At 39.2% G+C, this 27,695-nt stretch overlaps 1 protein-coding gene across 1 annotated transcript in view; it reads left to right on the top strand.

Moving 5' to 3' along the window:
• ARHGAP10 (Rho GTPase activating protein 10) overlaps nt 1-27,695 on the top strand; it is a 358,624-nt gene that overhangs the window by 15,071 nt on the left and 315,858 nt on the right. The gene's annotated exons all lie outside the window — the stretch shown is intronic.

Raw genomic sequence — 27,695 nt, 5'->3', positions numbered from 1 at the left:
AGGCAATAGAGACAAAAAGTAGATTAGTAGTTTCCTAGGGCTGGTGGGGGGGGGGGGGGGGGGGGGGGGGGGGGGGCGGGGGTGGCCAAATAGTGGAGTAACTGCTAATGGGAATAGGGTTTACTTTTTGGGGTGATGAAAATGTTCTGAAATTAGATTGTGATGATGGTCACACAACATAGTGAAAAAACTAAAAACCATTGAAGTATACACTTTAAAATGGTGAATTTTGGGATACGTAGGTGGCTCAGTCAGTTAAGCATCTCACTCTTGGTTTTGGCTCAGGTCATGATCTCATGGGTTGTGGAATCAAGCCCCGCATCAGGCTCCATACTCAGTGAGAAGTCTCCTTGAATATTATCTTCCTCTGCCCCTCCCAACACTCTCTCTCCCTCTCTCTCTAATAAATCTTGGGGCACCCGAGTGATGCAATCAGTTAAGCATTGAACTCTTGGTTTTGGCTCAGCTTGTGATCTCAGGGTGGCGAGATCACCACCTGTGATCTGAGGGTGGCAAGATCACCACCTGTGTTAGGCTCTGTGCTCAGCACAGAGTTTGCTTGAGATTCTCTCCCTCTCCCTTTGCCCCTCCTGCTTGTACTCTCTCTCTCTCTCAAAGAAATCTTAAAAAAAATAAAATAAGTAAATCTTTAAAAAATAAAATAAAATGGTGAATTTTATGTTATGTGAAGTATATTTCAATTTTTTAAGTGTTATAAGGGAGAAAAATAACCTGGCAGGGGTTACAATTTCTAGAGAAGAAACTAACATGAAAAATTAGAGAAAATGTAAGCCTCTATTTAATTCAATTCTTGTGGTTTTTTTTAAACATTTATTATTTATTTATTTATTTATTTATTTATTTTAAGATTTTCTTTATTCATTTCAGACACAGACAGAAAGAGAGCATGAGCAGGGAGAGAGGCAGACAGAGAGGGAGAAGCAGTCTCCCCACTGAGCCAGGAGCCCGATGTGGGGGTTGATCCCAGGACCCTGGGACCATGACCTGAGCCGAAGGCAGACGCCCAACCATCTCAGCCACCCAGGTGCCCCAAAATATTAAAAAAATAAAAGTCTTCAGTATTATTGAAGCAATGAATTATTTTTTCCTAGATGAATATATAATGCTGTCAAAGGACTTTCATTAACCTGGGAACATTCTCCAATGTACTTAACAAGAAAAGGAGGAATAAGTATGGACTTTGGGAAAATTTGTTAATCTCTCTGTGTTTCACTTTCCTATTTTGTAAAATGAGGATAATAAAAGGGCTGATATAGTAAGAGCTCAATAGCTATTGATTTGGGGTGGGGAGGTTACATAACAGAAGTTTATTTTCTCAGTTCTGGAGGCTAGCAATCCAAAATCAAGGTTCCAGCTGTCACTTAATTTTTGGTGAGGGCTCTCTTCCTGGCTTGTAGGGGGCTACCTTGTCACGATGTTTTCAAATGGCCTTTCCTCAGTGTGTGCACATAGAGAGTTCTCTGTTATCTCATTCTCTCTCTTTTTTCCCAAATTTTTTTATTGTGTTAAAATACACATAACATAAAATTTACCATCTTAACCATCTTTAAGTTTAGGGTTCAGTGGTATTAAATACTTTAATAATGTTGCACAACCATCACCTCCACCTATCCCCATAATTCTTTTCATCTTGTAAAACTGAAACTCTACACACTGTATATACAAATGGCCAATAAGCAGAGTGACTCCCCCAGCTGCTGGCAGCCAATAAGCAGAGTGACTCCCCCAGCTGCTGGCATGTGTGAGTGACTGTCTTATTTCACTTCATGTAGTATCCTCCATGTTCATCCATATGTCCGAATTTCCTTCCTATTTAAGACTGAATATTTCATTGTATATATGTACCACATTTTGTTTATCCATTCCTCTGTCAATAAACACATGAGTTGCTCCCACATTTTAGCTGTTTTAAATTATGCTGCTATGAACATGGGTGTGCAAATATCTGCTTGAGAAACTGCTTGCAACTATTTTGGGTATATACCTAGAAGTGGAATTACTGGATCATATAATAATTCTAGTTTTAATTTTTGGAGGAACCACCATGCTGTTTTGCACAGTAGTTGTGCTACTTTACATTTCTACCAACAGTGCACATGGGTCCCAATTTCTCTAAATCCTTACCAACGTGTTATTTTCTGTTTTGTTTTTTGTTTTTTTTAATAGTAACTGTCTTACTAGGTGGGAGGTGATATCTCATGGTAGTTTTGATTTGCATTTCTGTAAGGATTAGTGACGTTGAGCATCTTTTGATATGCTTATTGGCCATTTGTATATCTTCTTTGAAGAAATATCTGTTCAAGTTCTTTGCCAATTTTTGAGCCAAGTTGTTTGGGTTTTTGTTATTGAGTTTTAGGAGTTCTCTATATATTCTGGATATTAATTCCTTATCAAATAATAATTTGCAAATATTTCCTCCCATTCTGTGAGTTGCCTTTTTTGTTGATAGTGTCTTTTGATGTGCAGAAGTTTTTCATTTTGATGTAGTCCAATTTCTTTTTTTTTTTTTTCATTTTTTTTGCCTTTGCTTTTGGTGTCATATCCAAGAAATCATGTGAAATCCTATGTCATAAAGCTTTTCTCCTGTTTATCATTTTAACAAATTCTCTTTACCACCTTCTTTAATGAGCTATGATATCAAGCATTCATTCAATATTTGCGTAAGTCACAAAATATTTCACTAATTATTCGTAGTTATTCTTAGTAGTGACTTTATCAGAGATGTTATGTCAATGATCATACAAAGATACATTGAGCTTAAGAGTTTTTCCTAGAGCACTGGTTCTCAAACTTTTTGGCCTCAAGATCCCTTTACATTCCCCCAAATTATTGAGGGCACCCAGGGGCTTTTGTTTATATGAGTTATAGCTATCCTATTTACCTTATTGGGAATTAAAGCAGATGTTTTTAAAATATTTATTTATTTGAAACAACAGTGATACATTCATTACATATTATCATACATAACATTTTTATAAAAATATTATATTTCCAAAACACAAAAAATGTAGTGAGAAGAGTGGCATTGTTTTACATTTTCAAGTCTCTTTAATATCTAACTTAATAAAAGATAGCTGAATCCTCATATCTGCTTCCCATTCTATCAATGCCACATGTTGTTTTAGCTGAAGTTTATAAAGAAAATCCAGCCTGACATAGATATGTTGTTGTAAAAGTGAAGAGCATTTTAATAACATTTTTGGGTAATTGAAGATATTTTTCTTTGCTACAATAGTCAACAGTAATAGTTTCTTTTTTTTTAAGATTTTATTTATTTGAGAGAGAGAGCACACGCATGCGCAGGAGGGGGAGAGGAGCAGAGGGAGAGGAAGAAGCAGACTCTCTGCTGAGTGTGGAGCCCTATGTGAGGCTCAATCCCACAACCCTGAGATCATGACCTGAGCTGAAATCAAGAGTCAAATGCATAACTGACTGAGCCACCCAGTGCCCAATAAGTAATAGTTTCTTAAAGGCTAGTTACAATATGGTATATATTTAGTGGTTTATCTTACCCTTTAATGGATCTTTAACCCAGGCATGATTTTGTAACATCATGCTTTAGTCATTTGGAAAGTAGTTCACTGAGTTATGTAGATCCTCCTAATGTTGGCACATTCTGTCATACATTATTAAAAAAAAGTCACATTGTTAATATACCACCAATCTCATCAGAAAATCTCTATGTTTTGGGAAGCTTGTCAGTCTAATCGTGGTGGATACAAATTTCCCAAAATTCTAATCTTTGCCTGAAAGTTGAATTTTTTCATTGGTAACAAATATTGTAAATTATTTTCATAGAAGTTGCAAGCTTACTTGGCTCATTTTCAGAAAAATGTCTGCCACATTTTCAATTCTAAATAACCATAGTCTGTCTTTAAGTTGTTCTTTCAAATAAAGATGGGGTTTCATTTTAAAAAGTGGCTAGTTCAGGGGCACCTGTGTGGCTCAGTCAGTTAAGCATTTGCCTTTGGCTCAGGTCATGATCCCAGGGTTCTGGGATTGAGGCCCAGACTCTCTGCTCAGTGGAGAACCTGCTTCTCCCTCTCCCTCTGCCTGCCATTCCCACTGCTTGTGCTCCCACTCTCTTTCTCTCTCTCAGATAAATAAAAAAAATCTTTAAAAAGTGGCTAGTTCAGCATTGCCTTTTCTTAAGACAACCATTATACCTCTGAATGCAGCAGAAGTGCTTTATGTATATTTTCTGTTTGTCACCCAGACTATTAAAAGGATGTGTATTCAAGGGATGAAATTTAATATAAAAGTTAGTAATTTTTACTGCTTCATTAAAGACTTCTTAAATAAAACTGGCTTTTTTCCCCCCTGCAAATGTGTGATGGTGGAGGCTATAGTAACTAGGTAATTTGGTACTATTGCCTTGATTCATGCTAAGGCACTTGCAGTTTAACCCACCATTGTTTTCATATGATCAGTGCAAATGTGAACACACTGGGGAAGTCAAATAATGCAATTGTATTATTAAGAGAATGTTTTTGACCTCTTGGACCTTCTGAGGTATTTTTGGGGGATCTGAAGACCACACTTTGCGAACTGATGATCTAGAATGTGAGCAGTATAAAAGTAGTGAGTTTCTTTTGTTCACTTATATTTTCAACACTGTTCTACCTAGAACAGTGCCTGGCACACAATAGGGGCATAACAAATATTTCCTAAATGTATTAATAAAACAAGATTAATTTTTTATACAAAACAGAATAATAATTTAGGATGTATTTCTTTTTACTACCTGTAGCTCAATAATTAACCAACATGTGCCACAAAATGGCATGAAAATCTAGTTTCGTTATTATAATTTCCTTTCATAAAGATCCCATTGACTACTAAATTATGAGCAAAAAGACTAAAGGATGTATTTGAAGGAAGAAATGTGAAATGCACCGGAATCAGAATAAATGCCATTTTTTTTCGCAGAAGCACAGAGCTTAAATACCTTCAGAGATCATCTAGTCCAATTCCTTCATTTTTGCAAATGATGAAATTTAGCTGCCTGGGTGGCTCAATGACTAGCCCAAAGTCTTACAGTGAGTGACAGGACTAAAATACAAGATCTTTCACATTTTTCTTGCATATAGAAATGATAGGAACAATAATAGGAGGCAAGAAAGATGTTGTGTATTTCTGCTTTGAAAAGGGGCCAAGCAGGTCTGAGTCAAATCCTTAAACTACTTCATGGCTACTTTAGGACAGAAGAGAAACCTGGAGTTAAAGGATAGGACACTTAAGTAATATTTCTTGGTCGAGTACCCTGCTCCTCCCCCAAACAGCTCAGGCTGGAGACATGCAAAGACTGCATGGGGAGTCAGGCGAGCCCAGTGGAACTGTCAAGAGGAAAAAATTCAGGCTCTGAGAAGTAAGCAAGGGGGGCCTGATCCCTAAAAGAGGGGCCTTGGAGCTGTACTGGATAGTAATATGGATTGGGCCAGGGACTGAAAAAGCCCCAACAGAGAAGAATGTCTTTGGTATTTGCCAGCAGGGAGCTATTGGCATTTTATGTGGACTGTCCTGCATTTTGCAGACTGTTCACCATCCCTGCCCTCCACCCACCAAATGCCAGTGAATTCCAAGTCACTGTGACAACTGAAAATGTCCTGAGCATTTTCAAGTGCCCACTAGAGGGCTTGTATCACCCCCAATTACCCTGATTACCATGTACCACATATTTACTAAGAAACACACTTCCTGATGGATTTGGTGGGACACACTTTGGAGATGTTTCTCTTTTTCACAGGCTTTTTGGTTCTCCTCCCCCACCACTAGTCCTCCCCCTTCAGCCACTGAATCAATAGCATTCATGGCTCCAGGATGAGGGTAAACATAGCTAAGAACAACCAAGACAACTAAGTTTCTGAATGGGGGTTTTTGTTGTTGGTAGTGGTGGTGGTGTTTAGTTTTTGAGTGAGTGACTTATTTTTCTCTGACATTATACAGTCAATTTCTACAAAACTTTCTCCAGAGAAAATCTGAATGGAATTTTAAAACCAAAGCTAAAACAGTAGGTTTTTTATTGTAACTGAAGGTTTCTCAAGAGGAAGCATGGGATTTTTTTTTTTTTTTTTTAAATCAGTTAGAGGTTGGAGAACTCAGGGCAGATTGTTTACACCATAAGCCAAAGAGTTACCAGGTGTGAAGTTGTCTACCAGAAGAAAATAAACGTTCAACCTGCTGGAAGGAGAAGAGAATCTGAGGGCATGTTACTGTAATTTAAATGCTGGTAGGTGCCTAAGAAAGGATTGTACCCCCCATTCATTCTTCTGAGTCAGCTGAGAGGACAGGAAATGTCCTGGAGGAAGACAGAAAGGACTTTAAAGCAAAGAGGATCTTCAACTTGCTTCCAGCGGGCCTCTTTGAGAGGGCCCCTGCTCACCACACAGCTGATGCAGAGTGACTGAGACGTGCCTATCCACGCTCCAGGATACTGAGCTCCCCAAAGCAGCACATAAGTGGCTTGAGTGGAGGGGCCTTGTGGTCAGGATGAGGTTAGCAGAGATGGATGCAGACATGGGGAAGAGAGAAAGGAGCTGACAACCAAAAGCTAGAGGTAACTGCCTATACCAGCAGATCCTGGGCCAGGTGACTCTGAGGTTAGTACAATATCCAAATCCCCAGAAAAGGAGAGAGAAGGGCAAACTCCTGGACTGACTGAGTTTAAATCTGTAAATTGCAAAGTTTCCATAGAAAGTCAAGTTTAAGTTTCCTAAATGAAAAGAGGCTTAGGAACTAAGTGCAATAATTAAGACCTAAAGAATGCAGGAAATTTATCCTCAATACAGTAATGAATATTTATACCCTCTTTGCTTAAGCCCTTTAAATTTGCAGAAGGTACCTAGATGCCAAATATCAGCTGTTTAGTTTGTTCGGGTTTTATTATTTGTTTGGCTTTGATGACTATTGGCAAACAAGTGCTTTTACTTCTCTGTGATCGGAAATATCACTGAAGTGGCCCCTAACTATATAGAGGAGGCTGAAGATCGGTTGTTTTGCTGGTTATGAATGGATGAGATACTTCAGCTAGAATCTGTCCCTTTTTTAATCAGTGGACTATTTACCCTCTTTTGTACAAACTGTAGTTTTAAAATTAACTGGCACTCAAATTAGACCTCAAAACAAAGACTAACAAGAGACCAAAAGGCATTACATAATGGTAAGGGGATCAATTCAACAAGAGTACAAGATATAACACTTGTAAATATCTATGTACCCAGCACTGGAGCACCTAAATACATAATACAAATATTAACAGACATAAAGGGAGAAACTGACATTAATACAATAATAGTAGGGGACTTTAACAACCCATTACATCAATGGATAGATCATCCAGGCAGAAAATCAAATAAGGAAATGGTATCTTTGAACAACACCTTAGACCAGATGGACTTACCAGTAATACACAGAACATTCCATTAAAAACAACAACAACAACAGAATACACATTTTTTTCAAATGCACATGGAACGTTCTCCAGGATAGATGACATGTTGGGCCACAATACAAGTCTTAATCAACTTAAAAAGACTGAAATCATATCAAGCATCTTTTCCAACCACAATGACATGGAACTAGAAATCAATTACAGGAAAAAAACTGGAAAAAACCCTGATGGGGTACATGGTCACTGGGGTGGCCATGGAATGGGCTGTGGGACACACTGGGGGTAGTGCCCTGACCAGAGCCTTCAGTGGGGTGAGCTCAGAGCCTATCCAGCCTGCCACTCAGGAGGTCTCCACCCACTCTGCTCCCCTGCCCCTGCAGATGGGGCCCTGCACCTATGAGATCAAGCAGTTCTTGACCTGCTCCACCAGTCAGAGTGACCTGTCCCTGTTTGAAGGCTTCAATGAGGCCCTGAAACAGTGCAAGTACAACCACAGTCTGAGCTCCCTACCCTGAAAAGATGGGGGCAGACTGGTGAAAATTCTCAGGCCAGCCCTGCATCCACCTTCCCCCCCTTCACTGACAGCTGGACCATGGTGTCAGATGGCATGCATGTAGCTGGGATTGGGGGTGAGGATGGGGGTTTTCACCCCAGAGATGACCAGAGTCACAAATGTATAATTAATTGAGTTTAATTATTTATTTTTTTTAAATCCTAAAATTTATATGGAACCACAAAAGACCCCAAATTGCCAAAGCAATTTTGAAAAAGAAAAGCAAAGCTGGAGGCATCACAATTCCAGACTTCAAGTTATATTACAAAGCTGTAGTAATCAAAACAGTATGGTACTGACACAAAAAAGACACATAGACCAATGGAACAGAATAGAAAACCCCGAAATAAACCCATAATTATATGGTCAATTAATCTTTGACAAAGCAGGAAAGAATATCCAGTCGGAAAAGACAGTCTCTTCAACAAATGGTGTTGAGAACATTGGTAAATTACATGCAAAAGAATGAAACTGGACCACTTTCTTACACCATACACAAAAATAAATTCAAAATGTGTTAAAGAGCGGGGCACCTATGTCTGACTCTTGGTTTCAAGTCAGGTCTTGATCTCAGGGTTGTGAGTTCAAGCCCCATGCCCTGTGTTGGGCTCCACACTGGGCATGGATCCTACTAAAAAAAAAAAAGCGTTAAAGACCTAAATATGTGACCTGAAACCATAAAAATCTTAGAAGAGGGCACAGGCAGTCAAGTCTCTGACATTGGTTGTCGCAACATTTTTCTGGATATATCTTCTGAGGAAAGGGAAATAAAAGCAAGAATAAACTATTGAGACTACATCAAAATAAAAAGCTTTTGTACAATGAAGGAAACAATCAACAAAACTAAAGACAACTTACAGAATGGGAGAAGATATTTACATATGACATATCTGATAAAGGGTCAATATCCAGAATATACAAAGAACTTACAAAACTCAACACCCAAAAAACAAATAATCCAATTTAAAAATGGGCAGAAGAAATGAACAGAGGTTTCTCCAAAGAAGACAACCAGATGGCCAACAGACACATGCAAAGATGCTCAACATCACTGATCATCAGGGAAATGCAAATAAAAAATATAATGAAATATCACCTCACACCTGTCAGAATGGCTAAAAAGAAAACCACAAGAAACAACAAGTGTTGACAAGGATGTGGAGAAAAAGGAACCCTCTTGCACTGTTGGTGGGAATGCAAACTGGTACAGCCACTGTGGAAGACAGTGTGGAGGTTCCTCAAAAAGTTAAAAAAATAGAACAACCCTATGATCCACTAATCATGCTACTTGGTATTTACCCAAAGAATACAAAAACACTCATTAAAAGGGATACATGCACCCCTATGTTTATAGCAGCATTATTTACAATAGCCAATTTATGGAAGTAGCCCAAGTGTTCATCAGTGGATGAGTGGATAAAGAAGATACGGACTATATGTACAATGGAATATTATTTAGCCACAAAAAATGAAATCTTGCCATTTGCAACAACATGGATGGACCTAAAGGATATAATACTAAGTGAAATAAGTCAGTCAGAGAAAGACAAATACCATATGATTTGATTCATATGTGGAATTTAAGAAACAAAACAAATAGGCTAAGGGGGGAAAAAGAGAGGGAGAGACAGAAGCCAAGAAACATACTCTACACTGTTGAGAACAAACTGATGGTTACCAGAGGGGAGGTGGGTGGGGGATGGCTGAAATAGGTGATGGGGGTTAAGGACTCCACTTGTGATGAGCACTGGGTAATGTATGGAATTGCTCAATCACTATATTTTACACCGGAAATTAAATAACACTGTATATTGAAGAAAGAAATTGAAGATGACATAAACAAATGGAAAGACATGCCATGCTCGTGGATTATAATAAGTATATTGTTAAAATGTTCATATTCCACAAGCCATCTACAGATTCAGTGCAGTCCTTAATCAAATACCAACAGCATTTTTTTACAGAACTAGAACAAAGAATCCTAAAATTTGTATGGAACCACAAAAGACCAAAGCTTTGAATCTTGCTCTGCATAGCCAAAGCAATCTTGAGAAAGAAACAAAGCTGGAGGTATCACAATCCCAGATTTCGAGATACACTGCAGAACTATAATAATCAAAATGGTGCGGTACTGGCACACAAGCAGACCCATAGATCAACAGAACAGAATAGAAATCCTAGAAATAAACCCATGCTTATATGGTCAATTAATTTATGTCAAAGGAGGCAAGAATACAATATGGAGGAAAAGACAGTCTCTTCAATGAACAGTGCTGAGAAAACTGGACAGCTACATGCAAAAGAATGAAACTGGGCCACTTTTTTTTTTTTTTTGAAGATTTTATTTATTTGACAGAGAGACAGCGAGAGCAGGAACACAAGCAAGGGGAGTGGAAGAGGGAGAAGCAGGCTTCCTGCCAAGCAGGGAGCCCGATGCGGGGCTCGATCCCAGAGTCCTGGGATCATGACTTGAGCTGAAGGCAGATGCTTAACGACTGAGCTACCCAGGTGCCCCTGGACCACTTTCTTATACACAAAATAGACTCAGAATGGATTAAATACCTAAATGTGTGATCTGAAGCCATACAACTCCTAGAAGAAAACATAGATAGTAATTTCTTTGACATTAGCCTTAACAACATTCTTCTAGATATGTCCCCTTAGGCAAGGGAAACAAAAGCAAAAACAAAAACAACAACAACAACAAAAAGCTATCAGGACTACACCAAAATAAAAAGCTTTTGCAGAGTAAGGAAACCATCAACAAAATGAAAAGGCAACCTACTGAATGACAGAAGATATTCACAAATGATATCGCCAATAAGGGGTTAATATCCAAAATATATAAAGAGTTTCTATAGCTCTTCACCAAAACAAAACAAAACAAAAAAACCCCAAAATCAATCTAATTAAAAAATGCGCAGAGTGGGGCAGCTGGGTGGCTCAGTCAGTTAAGTGTCTGCCTTTGGCTCAGGTCATGATCTCAGGGTCTTAGGATCGAGCCTCGTGTTGGGCTCCCTGCTCAGCAGGGAGTCTGCTTCCCCCCTCTCCTTCTGCCCCTTCCCCCTGCTCATGTGCTCTCTCTCTGTCTCAAATAAATAAATAGAATCTTAAAAAAAATGGGCTGAGGACCTGAATAGATTTTTTCCAAAGAAGATATATAGATGGCTACTAGGTACATGAAAAGATGCTCAACATCAGTAATCATTAGGTAAAGACAGTAAAAATCCCCAGTGAGATATCACCTTACACCTGTCACAATGGTTAGTATCAAAAAGAGAAAAAATAACTGTTGATGAGGATGTGGAGAAAAGGGAACTCTCGTGCACTGTTGGTGGGAATGTAAATTGGTGAAACCACTGTAGAAAACAGTATGGAGGTTGCTCAAATATTAAAAACAGAAATACCATATGATCCAGTAATTCCACTACTGGGTACTTACCCGAAGAAACAAACACTAATTTGAGAAGACATATACATCCCTATGTTTATTGCAGCATTATTTACAATAGCCAAGATACAGAAGCAACCCAAGTGTCCATCAGTAGTTGAATGGATAAAGAAGAGGCAGTATATACACACAACGGAATATTACTCAGTCATAAAAAAGACTGAAATCTTGGGGTGCTTGAGTGGTGCAGTTGGTTGAGCATCTGACTCTTGGTTTCAGCTCAGGTCATGATCTCAGGGTCAAGAGATCAAGCCCTATGTTGGACTCTGCGCTCAGTGTAGAGTCTGCTTGAGTTTCTCTGCCCCTCCCCCTCATGCGTGCACATGCTCTCTCTCTCTCTCAAAAATAAATAAGTAAATCTAAAAAAAAGTGTGAAATCTTGCCATTCACAACAACATGGATGGATCTAGAGGGTATGATGCTAAGTAAAATAAGTCAGATAAAGACAAATACCATGTGATTTCATTATATGTGGAATCTAAAAAATAAAACAAATGAACAAGCAAAGCAGAAACAGACACATAAATACAGAGACAAACTGAGTGTTGCCAAATTGGAGAAGAGTAGGAGGATAGGCAAAATGGGTGAGGGGGATTTGGAGGTATAGGTTTCCAGTTATGGAATGACTAAGTCATGGGGATGAAAAGTACAGGATAGGGGATATAGTCTCAGTGATATTGTAATATCCTTGTATGGTGCCAGATGGTAGCTGCACTCATGGTAAGCGTAGCATATAGGGGTGTGGAATCAATATATTGTACACCTGCAACTTATGTAACATTGTGTGTCAACTATACTTCAGTTAAAAAAAAGAATTTAAAAATAAGAAAAATAATATTAACTGTCACTAAGAAAACAACAAGGGTTCACACCTTGTAGAGGTTTTTAAATTAGGATGTCATTAACATTCACATTTTAAATTTGGTAGACATTCTCAGTGTACAGACTCAGCCTGCCTGTGGAGATGACCAAAATGGGCTTTCTTATCTTATTGTACACACTCATTCCAAGTCAACCTAGAGTTGATTTCCTTGTTTTGATACTGGTAAGAAGCTCATGTTTTACCTTAGTAAATTTTGCCTTTCTCTCTCTCTCTCTCTCTCTCCAGAAAACAAGAGAATTTCAGCTTGCTCTCAAAGAATATCAAAATAGTCTGAGGAAAAAAAAAAAAAAAAGAAAGTCTTAAGCTCTCATAAGCACATAACAGATCTTCCCGTCTTTCCTGCGGCCTATCATTGGTAACTTGTGTTTTATGTTCCAAAAGAGCAAAGTGGCAGTATTCTAATACACTTCTAGTTTTGCAACAAAGTCCTGTAAAATTTCATGTTCTCATTATTAAATATGTGGTTTTTTTAAGGGCAGCCTTATGTCTAAGTGATAAAAAAAAGAAATGTGCTGAAGTTAGTCTATTTTATTACAAACCTGAGACCTTTTGTGGTTGAATTTGATTACTCGATTCATGAAAAAAGTCTTCAGGCTTGGTTTTCAGGTCATTTGGATAGCCTTTGTGCTTCATTCTGTTGCTTTGGAGCTTTGCATTCTGCTTTTTATTTGTTGATTTGTTTTACTTTTCAGTGAAAATATGTTGGTAGTTCTAATGGTATTTATGCTTTAGTTAAGTAAAGAATCAAGAGAAGGCTTCTTAGCCGTCTTAATCATATTAATGTTCTCTCTGGTAAAGATAGTGACTGGGGCCGGAATAGGAGAGACAGTTGTGAATTTAGAATTTCTTTTCTTCCTTTGATCACTTCATTCTGTAAGTAACAAGAAACACATGAAACAAAATTCTGAGAACTAACTTTAAACTCAACCTTTAAAAACCAAGAGAAACTATGAGTTAAAAACTGGTTATTAGTCACTGAGCATGCCGAAGCAACTTATTTCTTGCTCTTGTAACTGTTTTTTCTAACAGGTTAAAAACTGATAAGAGGCTCTTGGGAAACTATTATCAGTCATTGCAAAAAATAGGTTAACCCATTCCTAATCTGGCAAAGACTTAAAAGGCCTAAATTCCTAAAAGCATTAGGGGATTTTTTTTTTTTCTTCTGTTTGCTAAGTATGCTGTATAAGAATCATTTCTGTTACAACAAATTCAGAGTTAAAATATCTTTTTATTCATGTGATATGTTCTATGAGTGCATTTGCAGCCTATAAAAGAGACGGTTGCCTAAGCAGACACCGCAGAACACTGCAGGAAGTGTTGATTAGAATTTGCACATTTGTTCTGAGTTTGTGAATTCCAAGCAGATTTGCTAATGGAGAAGCAGTGGCTTTTTCACAACTGTTCAGCTCAAGGTCATGGCTACGTATGTGTGTTTCCTTATGTGGTGACTGCTGTTAGTATTTTAGTATATATCCTTCCTGCCTTTTCCTCTCTTCATATAGTCTTTCCCTTTGCAAAGTTAATCTCATAGTATACTTGCTATTTCCTATTTTTTTCACTAATGGCATGTTATTAATTTTTTTGAAAAAATATTTTCAATCATATAAGATAATCCATCATCTAGCTATAACATAATTTATTAAACTACTTTCTTATTGTTAGACACTTAGGCTATTTCTTTTTTTTTTTTTTTTTAGATTTTATTTATTTGACAGAGAGAGAGACAGCGAGAGAGGGCACACAAGCAGGGGGAGTGGGAGAGGGAGAAGCAGGCTTCCCGTGGAGCAGAGAGCCCGATGTGGGGCTCGATCCTAGGACTCTGGGATCATGACCTGAGCCGAAGGCAGACGCTTAACGACTGAGCCACCCAGGCGCCCCGACACTTAGGCTATTTCTGATTCTTACCTATGGTAAATATTGTAACTAGAATCCTTGAACTTAAACCTTTGGCACATTCTAATTGTTGTTTCCTATAGATAAATTCCCAAAAGTAATACTATTGGATCAAAAGGCAAATATTTTAAATGATCACTACCCTAAGATAGCCACTGCTAACAGTTTGATGTATATTTTTACAGTCTTTTTTTTTAAAGATTTTATTTATTTATTTGACAGAGAGAGACACAGCGAGAGAGGGAACTCAAGCAGGGGGAGTGGGAGAGCAGGTAATAATATTAAGCAGGCTTTCTGCTGAGCAGAGAGCCCGATGCGGGGCTCGATCCCAGGACCCTGGGTTCATGACCTGAGCCGAAGGCAGACGCTTAACGACTGAGCCACCCAGGCGCCCCTACAGTCTTCTAAAAAAATAAATATTTATGTGCTTGAATGTATGTATACATACAAGAAACCTAGTTAGGAGTCCATAGTAGTAGTAATCCAGGAGATGGATCAGAGTAGCTTGCAGCTTGCAGAGTAGTAGCAGGAGTGGAGGTAGTGAATGGTGGTCAGATTCTGGATAGATTTTTTTCAGGAAGACAGATTGGATATGGAGTAGGAGAGAAAGAAAGTGAAGATTTACTTCAAGTTTTGGAGACCTGAGCATTTGGAAGGATGGCATTGACCTCAAGTAGCAGGGGAAAAAATGCTGTAGGTGGAGCAGGTTGCAGGAGAGGGAGGAACAGAGTTTGGCTAGGAGAGAGTGAGAGTGAGATATTTATTAGGTACCCAAGTAGAGATGTCCAGTAAGCTATTAAATATATGAGTCTGCAGTTTGGGAGTGAACAGGTATTGGAAGTATAAATGTGGGAATCCTTGGCATATACATAATATTTGAAGCCAGGGGACTGGGTGAGATCACCAAGAGAGTGAGTACAGACAAAGAGAAGAAGAGTCAAGACTGGGGAGGTGGGTGTTCTTACCTGAAGAGCACTTCCTTGGCACCAGGCACTCTTCTATGTGCTTTGCATAGATTATAGGTTGACTCATTTAGTCTCCAAAGCAACTCAATGAAGGGGTATGATAACCCCATTTTACAGAGGAGGAATCTGAGGCACAGAAAGATTCATTTAGTTATCAATATTTCATGATATGAACTGATGGAATAAGTCTTAACTCCCTTTTTGAATAATGTAGACTTGTTTTGAAATATATCACATAAACTTTTTCTGCATAGGCTTGATCCATCATGTCTCAAAAATCTTAGTAGTTAGGCATTCCAGTTATACTTTAATGAATCAGCATGACTAATCTGTTCAAAGGTGCTTTTCTTTTCAGCTGACAACACATTCTAGAAAAGAATATTGAGGGGGTGCCTGGGTGGCTCAGTCAGTTGAGTGTCCCGCTCTTGGTTTTGGCTCAGGTCATGATCTCAGATTATGATCTCAGGGTTGTGAGATCGACCTCCACGTCTGGCTCTGCACTCAGCGGAAAGTCTGCTTGAAGATTCTCTCCTTCTGCCACTGCTCACACTTGCACATGAGTGCACATGCTTTCTCTCCCTCTCTCTCTCAAATAAATAAATAAATCTTAAAAAAAAGAATATTGAGGAGAGACTGAAAAAAGAAAAAAGGTAATTTTCAAAAAGGAGATAAGGAGAGCCATTTTTAGGGTTCAATGTTTCTTAAAGATCTTGTGTTTATTTGCTTTCATGAGTCTCTTCTTCAAGAATCATGTATTCTTTAATCATATTTAAGGATAGGAGAGGCAAGTTAATAAAGGGAAATTGTCATCACTCCTACCATCTCACTCTATACCATATTCAGAATATCCCAATGGGATGATTTCTAAGGCTATACCTGACCTTTAGCAGAAATGTGCATAAGACAGGGAAAGACAAATTCATTACGATGGGTTAATCGTTACAGAAGGCTTCCAGAAAAAATATTTCAAATTGTCCCCTTGGTACCCTGGAGCTTTTTACATCTTGGGACAAGGTTGCAGATGAATGAACTTGCAGTATGCTTTTCTACCTTCTCTTCCTTGAGAGAAGTGTCACTGTGAAAGGGGAGGTGGGTAGGAGAACTTGCAAAATGCTCTTTCAGATAGTTCAGTTTCAGGAAAAAGGACAAATAGAAGTGAAGGATCTGGAAATAAAATGTTCCCTGCCAACAGTGTTTCTTAAAAGGTATTCACATACTTTTGAGGGTTCTTATAACTCAGGTTGAAGATTATTGTCTTAAATATTCCCAATAGGGAAGAGTAAAAGAGATATCCTAAAACACCAAGGTGACTTCAGAGGTATTCCTTTACTGAGCCCAAAATATGAAATGATGGAAAGATGTGTACATTTATCTAAATACTAGAGAACAGCATGACCCTTGAATAACAATACCGGGAAAACCAGAATCCAGAATTAATTCAGAGATGTGAAAAATATTTAAAAAAAAGGAGGAGGCGGTTGGTAGGGAGGGCCCTTTTAAGGTCATGTTCATAGCAAGAACAAAAACATAAAGACACTGGGAAAAGATGATGTAATGTTTAAAAGATAACAGAGAAAGCAGAACTAACCAAAGTCTCTTTTTCTCCATTCTTCTCTCAATAACTACTTTCAAATGAAAAGGGTAAGAGTAATGGTAGGAGGGAACATAAATGCAAGGAAGTTAAGAAACAATTTAGTTAATGGAGTTATTTTAATGAGTTTGTTTTTATACCCAGATAAATTGTATCCTGAGATAGAGAACTTGTAGTTGTAATCATGTAACCACAGTTAACAATCTTAGAAAATAATTTTAGAAACAGCATAGATTCATTAAGAACCAATGCTCTCAAACTAATGTTACATCTAAGAACTTATTACTCAACTTAAGACCTAGTCTTTGTATCTTTTTCATTTAACATTATATTGGAGCATTTCTTTAATATTTCTCATTAAATATACTTCTCTACTATAATTTTAGATAGCTATGTAGTTCTCAATTGTATGACTATACCTTAAATTGCTTAACCAATCCACCATGGTCAAGTTTAGACTATTTCACATTTTTGGCTTTTAAAAACCATGCTATGGTTAAGATCATTTAACAAAAAACTTTATAAATTACTATTTTTTAAATTTTAGGTCAAATTCCCAGAAGGGGGATAGATGAATCAATGGCATCATATTTCTTCTTTTTTTAAATGGCATTATATTTCAAAGGCCAAAAATGTCCTCCAGAAGTACCTATTTATATTTTCAAAAACAATACATGAATGACTGTTTTTCCAACCCTTATAATTACTGGAAGATTTTGGTAGAAAAACTTTATATTGGTGATTTTTTTATTGTGGTAAAATATACACAACATATAATTTACCATCTTGACTACTTTTAAGTATACAGTTCAGTAGCATTAAGTATATTCATAATGCACAACCATCATTACTACTTCCAGAAATTTTTCATCATCCCAGACAGAAACTCTGTACCCATTAAACAAAAATTTAAAAATAAATATTAAAGGGATGCCTGGATGGCTCAGCCAGTTAAGCATCTGCCTTCGGCTCAGGTCATGATCCCTGGGTCTTGGGATCGAGTCCCACTTTGGGCTCCTTGTGCAGCAGGAAGCCTACTTCTTCCTCTGCCTTCCGCTCACCCTGCTTGCTCAGTCTCTCTGTCTCTTTCTCTGACAAATAAATGAAATCTTTAAAAAAATATTTAAAAATATTGCCATTGTTTTGCTGTATATTTTTCAATCCTGTCAGCAATACTCTTCCCCCTTCCTACTATCTTAGAATTCTTCTCTGTTAGAAATAGGACAGGGCGCCTTTGTGGCTCAGATGGTTAAGCGTCTGCCTTCGGCTCAGGTCATGATCTCAGGGTCCTGGGATCGAGTCCCGCATCAGGCTCCCTGCTCCTTGGGAGCCTGCTTCTCCCTCTGCCTCTCTCTCTCTCTCTGTCTCTCATGAATAAATAAATAAAATCTTTAAAAAAAAAAAAAAGAAATAGGACAAGCTGTACCATGGTCACAACTCCAAAATCTTGTGGCTTACACAACAAGAGTTTACTTCTCACTCAACTTACATATTCTATGCCAGTCAGCACATACACTTGTTTCTCAGCCTTTCAGAGGTTCAGGCTAATGGAGACCCAGTCGTATAATCGCTTCATAGTTTGTGTGGTTACTGAGGCAGGGCAAGAAAGTGCTGTAGAGCCTTGAGGCAAAATCAGATGCTTCAGCCTGGAAATGCCACGTGCCACTTCTAAGAACTTGGTTACAACTAATAACATGGTGGAGGGTGACAAGTACATTCCTCCCGTGTTACCTAAGAGAGAGGGGAGCACTAGAAGTTCTGCATCTTCCTTTGTATCCTTACTGATACAAAGTTGGCTTTGTTTAACTATTTGCATTTTTTTCCTATTCGTGAAGGCCACACAATGTTTCACTCTATGTAATGCCACAAGAAATCTTGGAATAAGTGAAAACAATTAATTTAGAAGAGTAGCAATTTGATCTAAGTGAAAAGTCACATGTCGCAGAGAGTAATATGTAAACACTCTGTTGTGGCTAACATGTTAAATTGCCGTCTTTGGGCCCAGTCTTCTTAATAAATTCTAACTTTTGAAGTAGATGCTGAATGTTTTAGTGGCATTGGACCCTCTGGTTTTCATGTGTCACTGTTCATGCCCCATGGAGGATGATAAATATTGACAAACACTTGACATGTTCATTAGCAACTTTTTTGAGAAATGGGAAATCAGTACTTAATTTTTCATTAGACATACACTCTCTCTTAGCTCATTCCTGCAAAAGTTTTTTTTTGGTGTGTGTGAGTGTGTGTGTATTAAAAAAAAGTTACCAAACAGTAAGTATTTAGTTATGTAACTACAGCCATGGAGCTCAGACTTCTCTCTATATGCTCTGTGGTAGCTCTTGTAAGCCCTCACTTTCTTTTGTATATTATACTTAACCTGAAAGCTTTTATGAATCATGTTGACCTGATGACCTGGCAACTTCATTCATCTTGTAGGTTACTGCATGGGCCGTTCTAAAATTGGCTGATATATCAAAGGGCCAGCAAGAGTAGCAGTGTAAACTGCTAGAAGGAGTAACTATAACTGTAACTGTAACTGTCCCTACTGGATCATATCCCAGGGAGCTTCATTAGACTGGTAAGTGTCCTTCTTGAAAGTGTGTTGGTTACATTGCTTCTGGAAAGGTCAAAAAAAGAGAGAGGTTATCCTTGGTCACCTTTCAGATTTCCTACTTGTCAAAGTAAGAACTCTGCTCACTGCACTTGAGTCTCATGCACTACTAAATGAGACCATGACAGGAGATCAAATATGGGGTGAAGGTCCAGGAACCCATCTTGGCTTAATTTTAAAAATCTCTTCAATATTGGGGTGCGTGAGTGTCTTAATCACTTAAGCGTGTTACTCTTGATTTTGGCACAGGTCTTGATCTCAGGGTTGTGAGTTCAAGCCCTGCATTGGGCTCTGTGCTGGGTGTGGAGCCTACATAAAAAATTAAACAAACAAACAAACAAACAACAATCTCTTCAATGCAATTATTTATAGTAAAACTTTATTTCAAAATGACATATCCAGGGGAAAATTGTGAAAGGACAACAGCTTGGCATGCCAGCCTTAGAACAGGAAGCTGGATAGACTGCCAGGCAGCAGGTCTCTTTTGACACTCTTGGCTGAAACAGATGAACTTTGTTTCTTCTGTCAGTGCTTTACTATGCTTCAGAATCAAAGTCCTGGGAAAAAGAGACTGGTTGGCTGAGCTTAGGGCGTGTGCCCCGCCTCTGGCAATGGCAGGTCTGAGAGGAAGGATTAGCAGAAGGAATCTCCAGGGATCTCTTTGGATTCCCTAGTGTGAGGCAGGCACATGAATTTTACCAAAACTCCATGCTATGTGGGAAAATAATTACCCAGGTGAAAATCAGGATGCTCTTGGGAAGTGGGAATGAAGGCTCAGCATCCCAAAATGCCGGTATCCACCAGTAAGAGCAAAAAAGGCATCAAAGCTCATGTACTCATGAATCTGTTGAGTTGATATGTGCTGATTTATTTTACTATTTTCCAATTGTTAGATTGCTTCCTTTTGTTTTCTTTCCTGGAACAAATAGCCCTAAGCACATACATTTAAAAGAATTTTTTTTCTTTTTTTTTTTTAAAGATTTATTTATTTATTTGAGAGAGCGAGAATGAGAGAGAGTACATGAGAGGGGGTAGGGTTAGAGGGAGAAGCAGGCTCCTTGCTGAGCAGGGAGCCCGATGCGGGACTCGATCCAGGGACTCCAGGATCATGACCTGAGCCGAAGGCAGTCGCGTAACCAACTGAGCCACCCAGGCGCCCCTAAAAGAATTTTTTTTCTTAGGACAAATAATCAGGCCTGGAATTATTGGGTCAAAAGATAACACAGGAGTATTTAAACTTTTTTTCATTTTCTATTTTACTGAAGTGCTGATGGACTCTGAAAGTATGCCTCTAGTCATTGTAGATTGGCTTTCCAGTGACTGGATAATTGCCCGGTTGAAGGTCACCCTGTGAAACCTCTCTCTGGGTCATATCAGGGGCATTTGTGGTCCTGGGAAAAGCATACTCGTTAGAGCTCTCCTCTTTCCTTCTACTAATGTTTTTTTTTTTAACTATCCATTGCTATCTGGGTGAAATGAAGTGCAAGGTCTCTGTTTTGGTCGATTGATTCACATGTTATAGAAAAGAGGGCAGCATTTGCCGGAGGGATCTGTGGGCAGTGGCGAGTGCCTGCTGATATATATGTATCAGCATATATAATAGCATATACCCAGCTCCCTCTTCTCCATGCCAAGTATCTCCAAACCAGGGGGGCAGGAAAAGCAGTGATTTCACTGACAGGGCACTCCACCCAAGGAAGGTACTTGTTGAGTGCCTTGACCCACATTTTCTTGAGCCAGGTTCTTCTAACTCCAAATGTGAGAAGAGTCCTAGATTTCTTCAGAAGCAGCAGTGTGCTTTGTTTTATAATTATCCCTGTGTTGCTTATTCCCCATGGCTAGAGTACACCAGATTGTAGATGCCTTGAGATTAACAATTGTCTCACCTTGGTATTTCTTGCAGCACTTGCACAGTGCCTTGCTCATTCCAGGTACTTAATATTTGCTATCTTTTTTTAAAAAAAGATTTTATTTATTTATGAGAGGGAGAGAGCGAGAAAGAGAGCGCAGGAGCACCAGTCGGGGAGGGCAGAGGCAGAGGGAGAAGCAGACTCCCTACTGAGCAGGGAGCCCAACACAGGGTTGGATCCCAGGACCCTGAGATCATGACTTAAGCAGAAGTCAGGCGTTTTAACTGACTGAGCCACCCAGATGCCCCAATATTTGTTGACTATCTTAAGTGGAATAGTTCTAGTACTTTCTTGGGGTCTAAATTCTTCCAAGTTATGTCTCAAGGTGCTGGAAAAGGTGAGCATTCCCTAAAAGCAATCAGGAAACCCCAGGGGGTTCTGAAACCCATTCTCAGTGATCTGGAGGAAAAGAGCTAAGCCTGGTGCAGATGCAGATGGATAGGCACTCACTCCCTTTCCAGGGGCTGTATCTCAGCCCACGGTGCTCCCGCCACATAGCCTTTTTCAGTTTCTTGTACTAGCTCTCTGACCAAGGTTTTGCTGGGCATGTTTCTCCCCTCTCTAGGTCATATCCACTTCACCCATACCCATTAACTCCTCATCCTTCAGATCTCAGCTTGATTGTTAATTCCTCACTAACATCTCAGAAAAGGCCAAATTCCTGTTATATATAGCATCATGTACAGCTCTTTCCTAGCACTTATCAGTGATTTCATTTAATATTTATATTTGTAATTATTTTATATGTTCTTTCTCTCTGACTGGAGTCTATTAAGCCATGAGGGCATGACTTGTTCCCTTCACAGAAGTGCTTGTTTTGTTTGCTGTTGTCTTCCTCGTTCTAGGGTCTTCCCTGGCATATGGTGGGTACTCTGTTACCCTTAGAGGCACACACATGTACCCACTGCATTCCTGGCAGATACAGAGTATATTGGTATTCTCCGCAGAAACAGAACCAACCACTGGGATATATAAAATTAGACATTTTTATTGTGGTTATAAATATATATATTATTTTTATTGTGGTAAATTACACATAACATAAAATCTACCATTTTTAGCCATTTTAAGTGTATAAGTTAGTGGAATTAAGTATATTCACATTGTTGTACAACTTTCATCATTATATTTTATAGATTCCTAGTTCACCAACTTATTGTATAGCATTATCATATCTTGGTGGATTAACCCACCTTCAGCTCAAAGGATGTATATATACAATACCAAGAAGTCCCACAGTCTTGCATTTGCAAGCTGAAGAACCAGGACAGCCAGTGGTGTAAGTCCCAGTCCATGTCTGAAGGCAGGAGAACCAGGAGCACCAATGTTTGGGGTAGGAGAAGATGGACATCCCAACTCAAAAAGAGAGAGGGAATTTGCCCTTCCCTGCCTTTTTGTTTTATTTCTGCCCTCAATGGATTGCATGATGCCTACCTGCATTGGTCTCCCCCAGCTCAAAGGGTTGCCCCTGGGTGGCCTAAGCTATTTGGCATTACTCCTACCCCTGCCTCAGTGATCACTTGAGGGAGAAGCCTCCAGGTTTAATTGAGATAGGGCATGGCAGTCTCCTCAACTGGTTTGATGCCCTGATTGAAGTAGTTGTGATTGGGGAGCATCTTTCTAGTGCAGGAAGTGCCACTGCTTATACGTAAATCTGCAAACGATGAAGCCATTCGATTCTTAGAAAGGAAGCTTCCAAGAAGCTAAAGTCAGTAGTCAGCTGGTGCAGAGCTGAGCAGATAAATCTACAGAAAAGCCTGTCTTACCTCTCCAAGGAGGATTTTAGTGATATGGTCCAATAATTTCTTGTTTATATTATTTTGGCATTTCCCCCCTTAATACTTGTGAGATAAAGCAGCCTGATACAGTTTGGAAGACATTCAAAGATTTATCTTGCATTTCTTCTCTTTATATCATTTATGTTTTGCCATAGCTATAATTTATGTGCCTCACTCATAAAGGTGTCATAATCTCTGCAGCAGAGATTGCTAGGTTCCTGCTCAAAATCTATTGTCCTTTTCTCTTTGTAAAAAAATTCAAGTTTGATTTAGGTGGCAGTGTACTTGGGTAAAAGACCACATTTTCCATTTTCCCTTGCAGTGATGTGTGGCCATGTGACTAAGTTCTGGCTAATGAAATAAATAGCAAAACTGTCTAAGACCTGCAGGAAGGCGGAACAAAGTGCTGACTCAGCTGGCGGGGGGTGGGGGTGGGGGATGCACTTTTAACCTTTCCCTTCCTCCTTCACAGAGGGAGCTCTAGGAGCCACCTTGTATTTTGAGGTGAAACTGAGGATGGAACCCAATGCTTCTCTGGGGACTGTGGAATCATGTTAGACTACTTCTGGACTTCTTTTACATGAGAGAGAAATAAACTCCTTATGGTATAAACTACTGTTATTTTAGATTTTTCTGTTACAATATGTCTGAGCCTAATTCTAACTGACTCAGCCTGAAACATATTCAAAGATTAAGTAGAAGCCTGTTTGACTTCATATGTGGCAACTTTGTTACTCATCAGGGAAAGACAACATTGTATGTAGCAGAACCTACATAAAGGGAAGGTTTCATCTGTATTAACCTCTGTTTTATCTACACTGGAACCTGACCAATTTGCATTGTTTCAACTCCTTAACTAATCCAAGCATTTAGCAAAGCATAAGAATGCTTACCTGACATACATACTTGAATGTCTCCAGGCATCTAAAAGCTTAATGAGTCTGAAACGGAACTGATCTTGCCCATCCCAGTCATCATTAATTACCACTACCACATGGACTTCTTATCCCCTGTTTTCCTTTTAGTGAATGTTCAGTGAAGTTCATATCCACCCACCTTACTTATCATGACAAGAGCCTGGCAGCCATCTTTGACACCCTCCTCATTTCTAATATCCAGGCCATTGTCAACTCCCAGAATCTCCCTCTACAATATATTTGGATCTATTTCTGTCTCCATTGTTACTTAGAGGGTAAAGCTATAACATTTCTTGCCCACACCACTCCAAAAGTCATCCCTCTGGACTCCCATTCTCCACACAGCAGCTAGAGAGAAAACACAAACCAGATCACATCACCATCATGCTGAAACCTCTTCAAAGGCTCCCAATAGCACTACAATACAATCCAAAATCCTAAATATGGCCTATGAAGTTCTGTGAAATTTGCCCCCTGCCTCCCCTCCACCACCCTGTGTTGTCTTGAGCCAGTTTCTCTCACTGACTATGCTTCACGCACCTGACCTCTTTTTGTCTCTTGAATGTATCAGATTCTTTCCCATTCCAGAGGCTTGCACAGGCTGGTTCCCTGCCTGGACTACTTTGCTCTCAAAGCCCTCTATTTAATGGTTAATTCCTACTGATTCTTCTGGTCACTGATTAAATGACACTTCTCATTAAATCTTCCTGACCCGACTCTCGATTTTTTTCAGGTCCTCAATTATAATGTCTCACACACTCTTTACTCTAACTGTATGGCACTTTCATTTTAAATTAGATATATATTTATGTGTGTGGGGTTTTTTTTTTGGGGGGGGGAGGGGTAGTTACTGTGTCATTTTCCCTCCAGAGAACAAAAGCACCATGAGGACAGACACTGTCTGTTTTGTATACCGCTGTATCACCAGCACCTAGTATGGTACATAATACATACAGAAACTTAACAAATATTTGTGGAAAGAATGAATGAATGAATGAACAAAAATGACACCTAGGAACCCCATAGTATCTGCTTTTTGTGATGACTTTCCTTGAATTCTGTCTTATGTGATTTTAGGAGAATAGATTCCCCTGCCCCCCCTTCCCCCATATTGATGGAATGTAATCTTCATCTCCTCTTCCTCCTCCTCCCTCTTTTCAGCCTACCCTCCCAACTTCCTCCTCCTCCTCCTGATCATCAGTATTATAACTTTAGCAGGTGCTTTACAAAAACAATTTTATTAAATCTCCTCAACCAACTTGCAGTTGCAAAATCATCATCTCCGTGCCATGGATGGCAAGCCTGAGATTTAGAGAAAATTTACCTTTGCCAAGCTGGTATGACTACTAAGTAGTGAAGGTGACTAGGAGCTCCTAAATTTCTATCTATCCATTGTACCATAATGTTTCTCTTCACTTGGCCATACTTCTCATTCATTCCACAGTTACTGATCATCTCTACTAGGCACCAGACAAGATGTAATTGAATAAAACTAAACTACTTAGGCCTTTCACTCTTGGTGATCACAGTAGACTTATTTAGTATTGAATTAAGATTCATATTCACCTGCTCTTTAACACTGTTTTGGGCTGTGTGTGTGCAAAGACAGAGTAACAATGTTTTCGTGATGTTATAAAATTGTTTTAAACAACTCATTTTGTTCCAAATATCTAAATATCTAAGGAAGAACTGGCCACAGTGAATGAACCAGAGTTTTTGTGGCTGGGAGTAGAAAGCCGTAAGGAAAGAGGCACTTCTGGAGCAGCCCCTTGCCCCTTTTCTTAACTTTGTAATTAAGGTACTTCACATACTAAAAAAATTCACCCATTTAAAGTGTACAATTTAATGATTTTCAGTATAGTTAGAGCTGTGCAGTCATTACCAAAATCTAAGTTTAAATTATTTTCATCATCCCCAAAGGAAACCCTTACTCTACACCCACGTCACCATCCAGCCTCTGACAACAGCTAATCTACTTTCTGTCTCTACTGATTTCCCTATTCTGGACATTTCACATGAATTGGATAATATATGTGGTCTTTTGTGACTGGCTTCTTTCACTTAGCATGTTTTCAAGGTTCATTGTGTTGTAGCATGCATCAGCACTTATTTTTTTTCTATTAATATTCAATTAGATTAATATTCTGCTGTATGGATACACATATTTTCTTTATCCCTCCATTCATCAGTTGTTGGACATTAGGGTTGATTCCATTTTTTTGGCTCTTATGAACAACGCTACTGTGAGCGAGTATTTGTGCAGACATAGGATTTCATTTCTCTCGGGTATATACCCAGGGAGTGGAGTTGCTGGCTCACATGTTAATTTTATGTTTAACACATTGAGGAGTGTCAGCAGCCCCTCTTTATGAGGATAAGTTTAGGGTTTTGTCCAGAGGACTGAGTCAGTTTTTCTGTTTTGCCAGGTCCTCAGTGTTTGTTTACATCCCTTCTATTCTTGTGTCTTTCCCCCTTTATTTGCTTCTTCTCTTCTCTGTAGAATCCAGCCCCCTGCTGATTTTAGTAGGAACTGACGCTTTCAATGCCTAAAAGTTATTTGTAAAACATTTTGAACTCTCTGGAGGATGGACATTAAAGCAATAATGTTTGTTTTTCTGTGGGTCTGCCGCACGTGGTCCTATTTTGTAACAAAAGAGCTCATTGAGTAGGAGGCTTATTTAACTTGTTCCTGAGGGTTACACTCCAACAACATGCTGTCCAAACAGATTCTTAATTACCCAGAGCTGAGTCTCAACGTTTTAATCAGTTTGAAGTTTCTTGGGGGATATTAACATCTTTAATAAACCTATATAGGTAAACATATGTTGAGAGCTTGTAAAAAATGTATGTAGAGTTCCTGGTGTGTGCCTGGCACATAATTGCTTAATAAATTGTTAGTTGCCATTATAAAAAGTTACTGTAATGAACGACTGATTTAAGTATAAATCTCAATTACTTAAAATGTCTTAGTTTTTTTGTAAACACATTTGAGTTCTGTTTCAGAATACGCGGGATACTTTTCCATGTGTGCTGACATAAATTCTCACTTGTTCGTCACCCCCACCTCGTGAAACCTGGCATTTGTTTTCCAATAGTTATTTTTAGAACAATAAAGATCATTTCCACCTACCCAAGCAAAGTTAATCTGAATACGACGGAGACAACTCTTCAGTGGTTTATCCACCGTCTCCCTCCCTCCAAATCGTTCAGTGTGGATACGCAGAAGAGTGTAATAGGAGCTGTCAGCCCCCAAGCTCTCCCTGTTCGGGTAAAACTTTCAATTAAAGCGGAGATTTAACACGCATTTTACTTGAGATGAGGAGCGGGAATAAGGAAAAGCGTGCCCTGCGTGCGAGAACTTTCACAGCTCAGGGTCGCTCCCAGGATAAATGAGATCAACGAGTCAATCGTTTCCCCTCGCCAAGTCAGACATCTGAGCGCTGTCTCCCGGCTGAGGGGATTAGAGACTGCTATTAAGACGCCCCTTCCCGGTCCTGGTCGAGGTCCCGGCCTCGCGGAGCCGACTCTGAGTCACCCCAAGAAGGGGAGCCGAAGAAAGGGGAGGGGCACGCACCCCGGGGGTGGAGGAGAGCCGCGGGACGAAATTCTAGACCGAGTAAGGCTCGGAAGGAAGAGGAGGGGCAACGGCGCGTGGGGGAAGAGAAGGGAGAGGCTACTGGGGAAAGGAAGAGAAGGAAAGGGAGGGAGGAAGAAGGAAGGCGGAGGATCAAG

The sequence above is a fragment of the Neomonachus schauinslandi genome, chromosome 2 (genome assembly GCF_002201575.2).
Source record: "Neomonachus schauinslandi chromosome 2, ASM220157v2, whole genome shotgun sequence".
Classification (NCBI taxonomy): Eukaryota; Metazoa; Chordata; class Mammalia; order Carnivora; family Phocidae; genus Neomonachus; species Neomonachus schauinslandi.
This window is presented reverse-complemented; position numbering and strand designations above follow the sequence as displayed.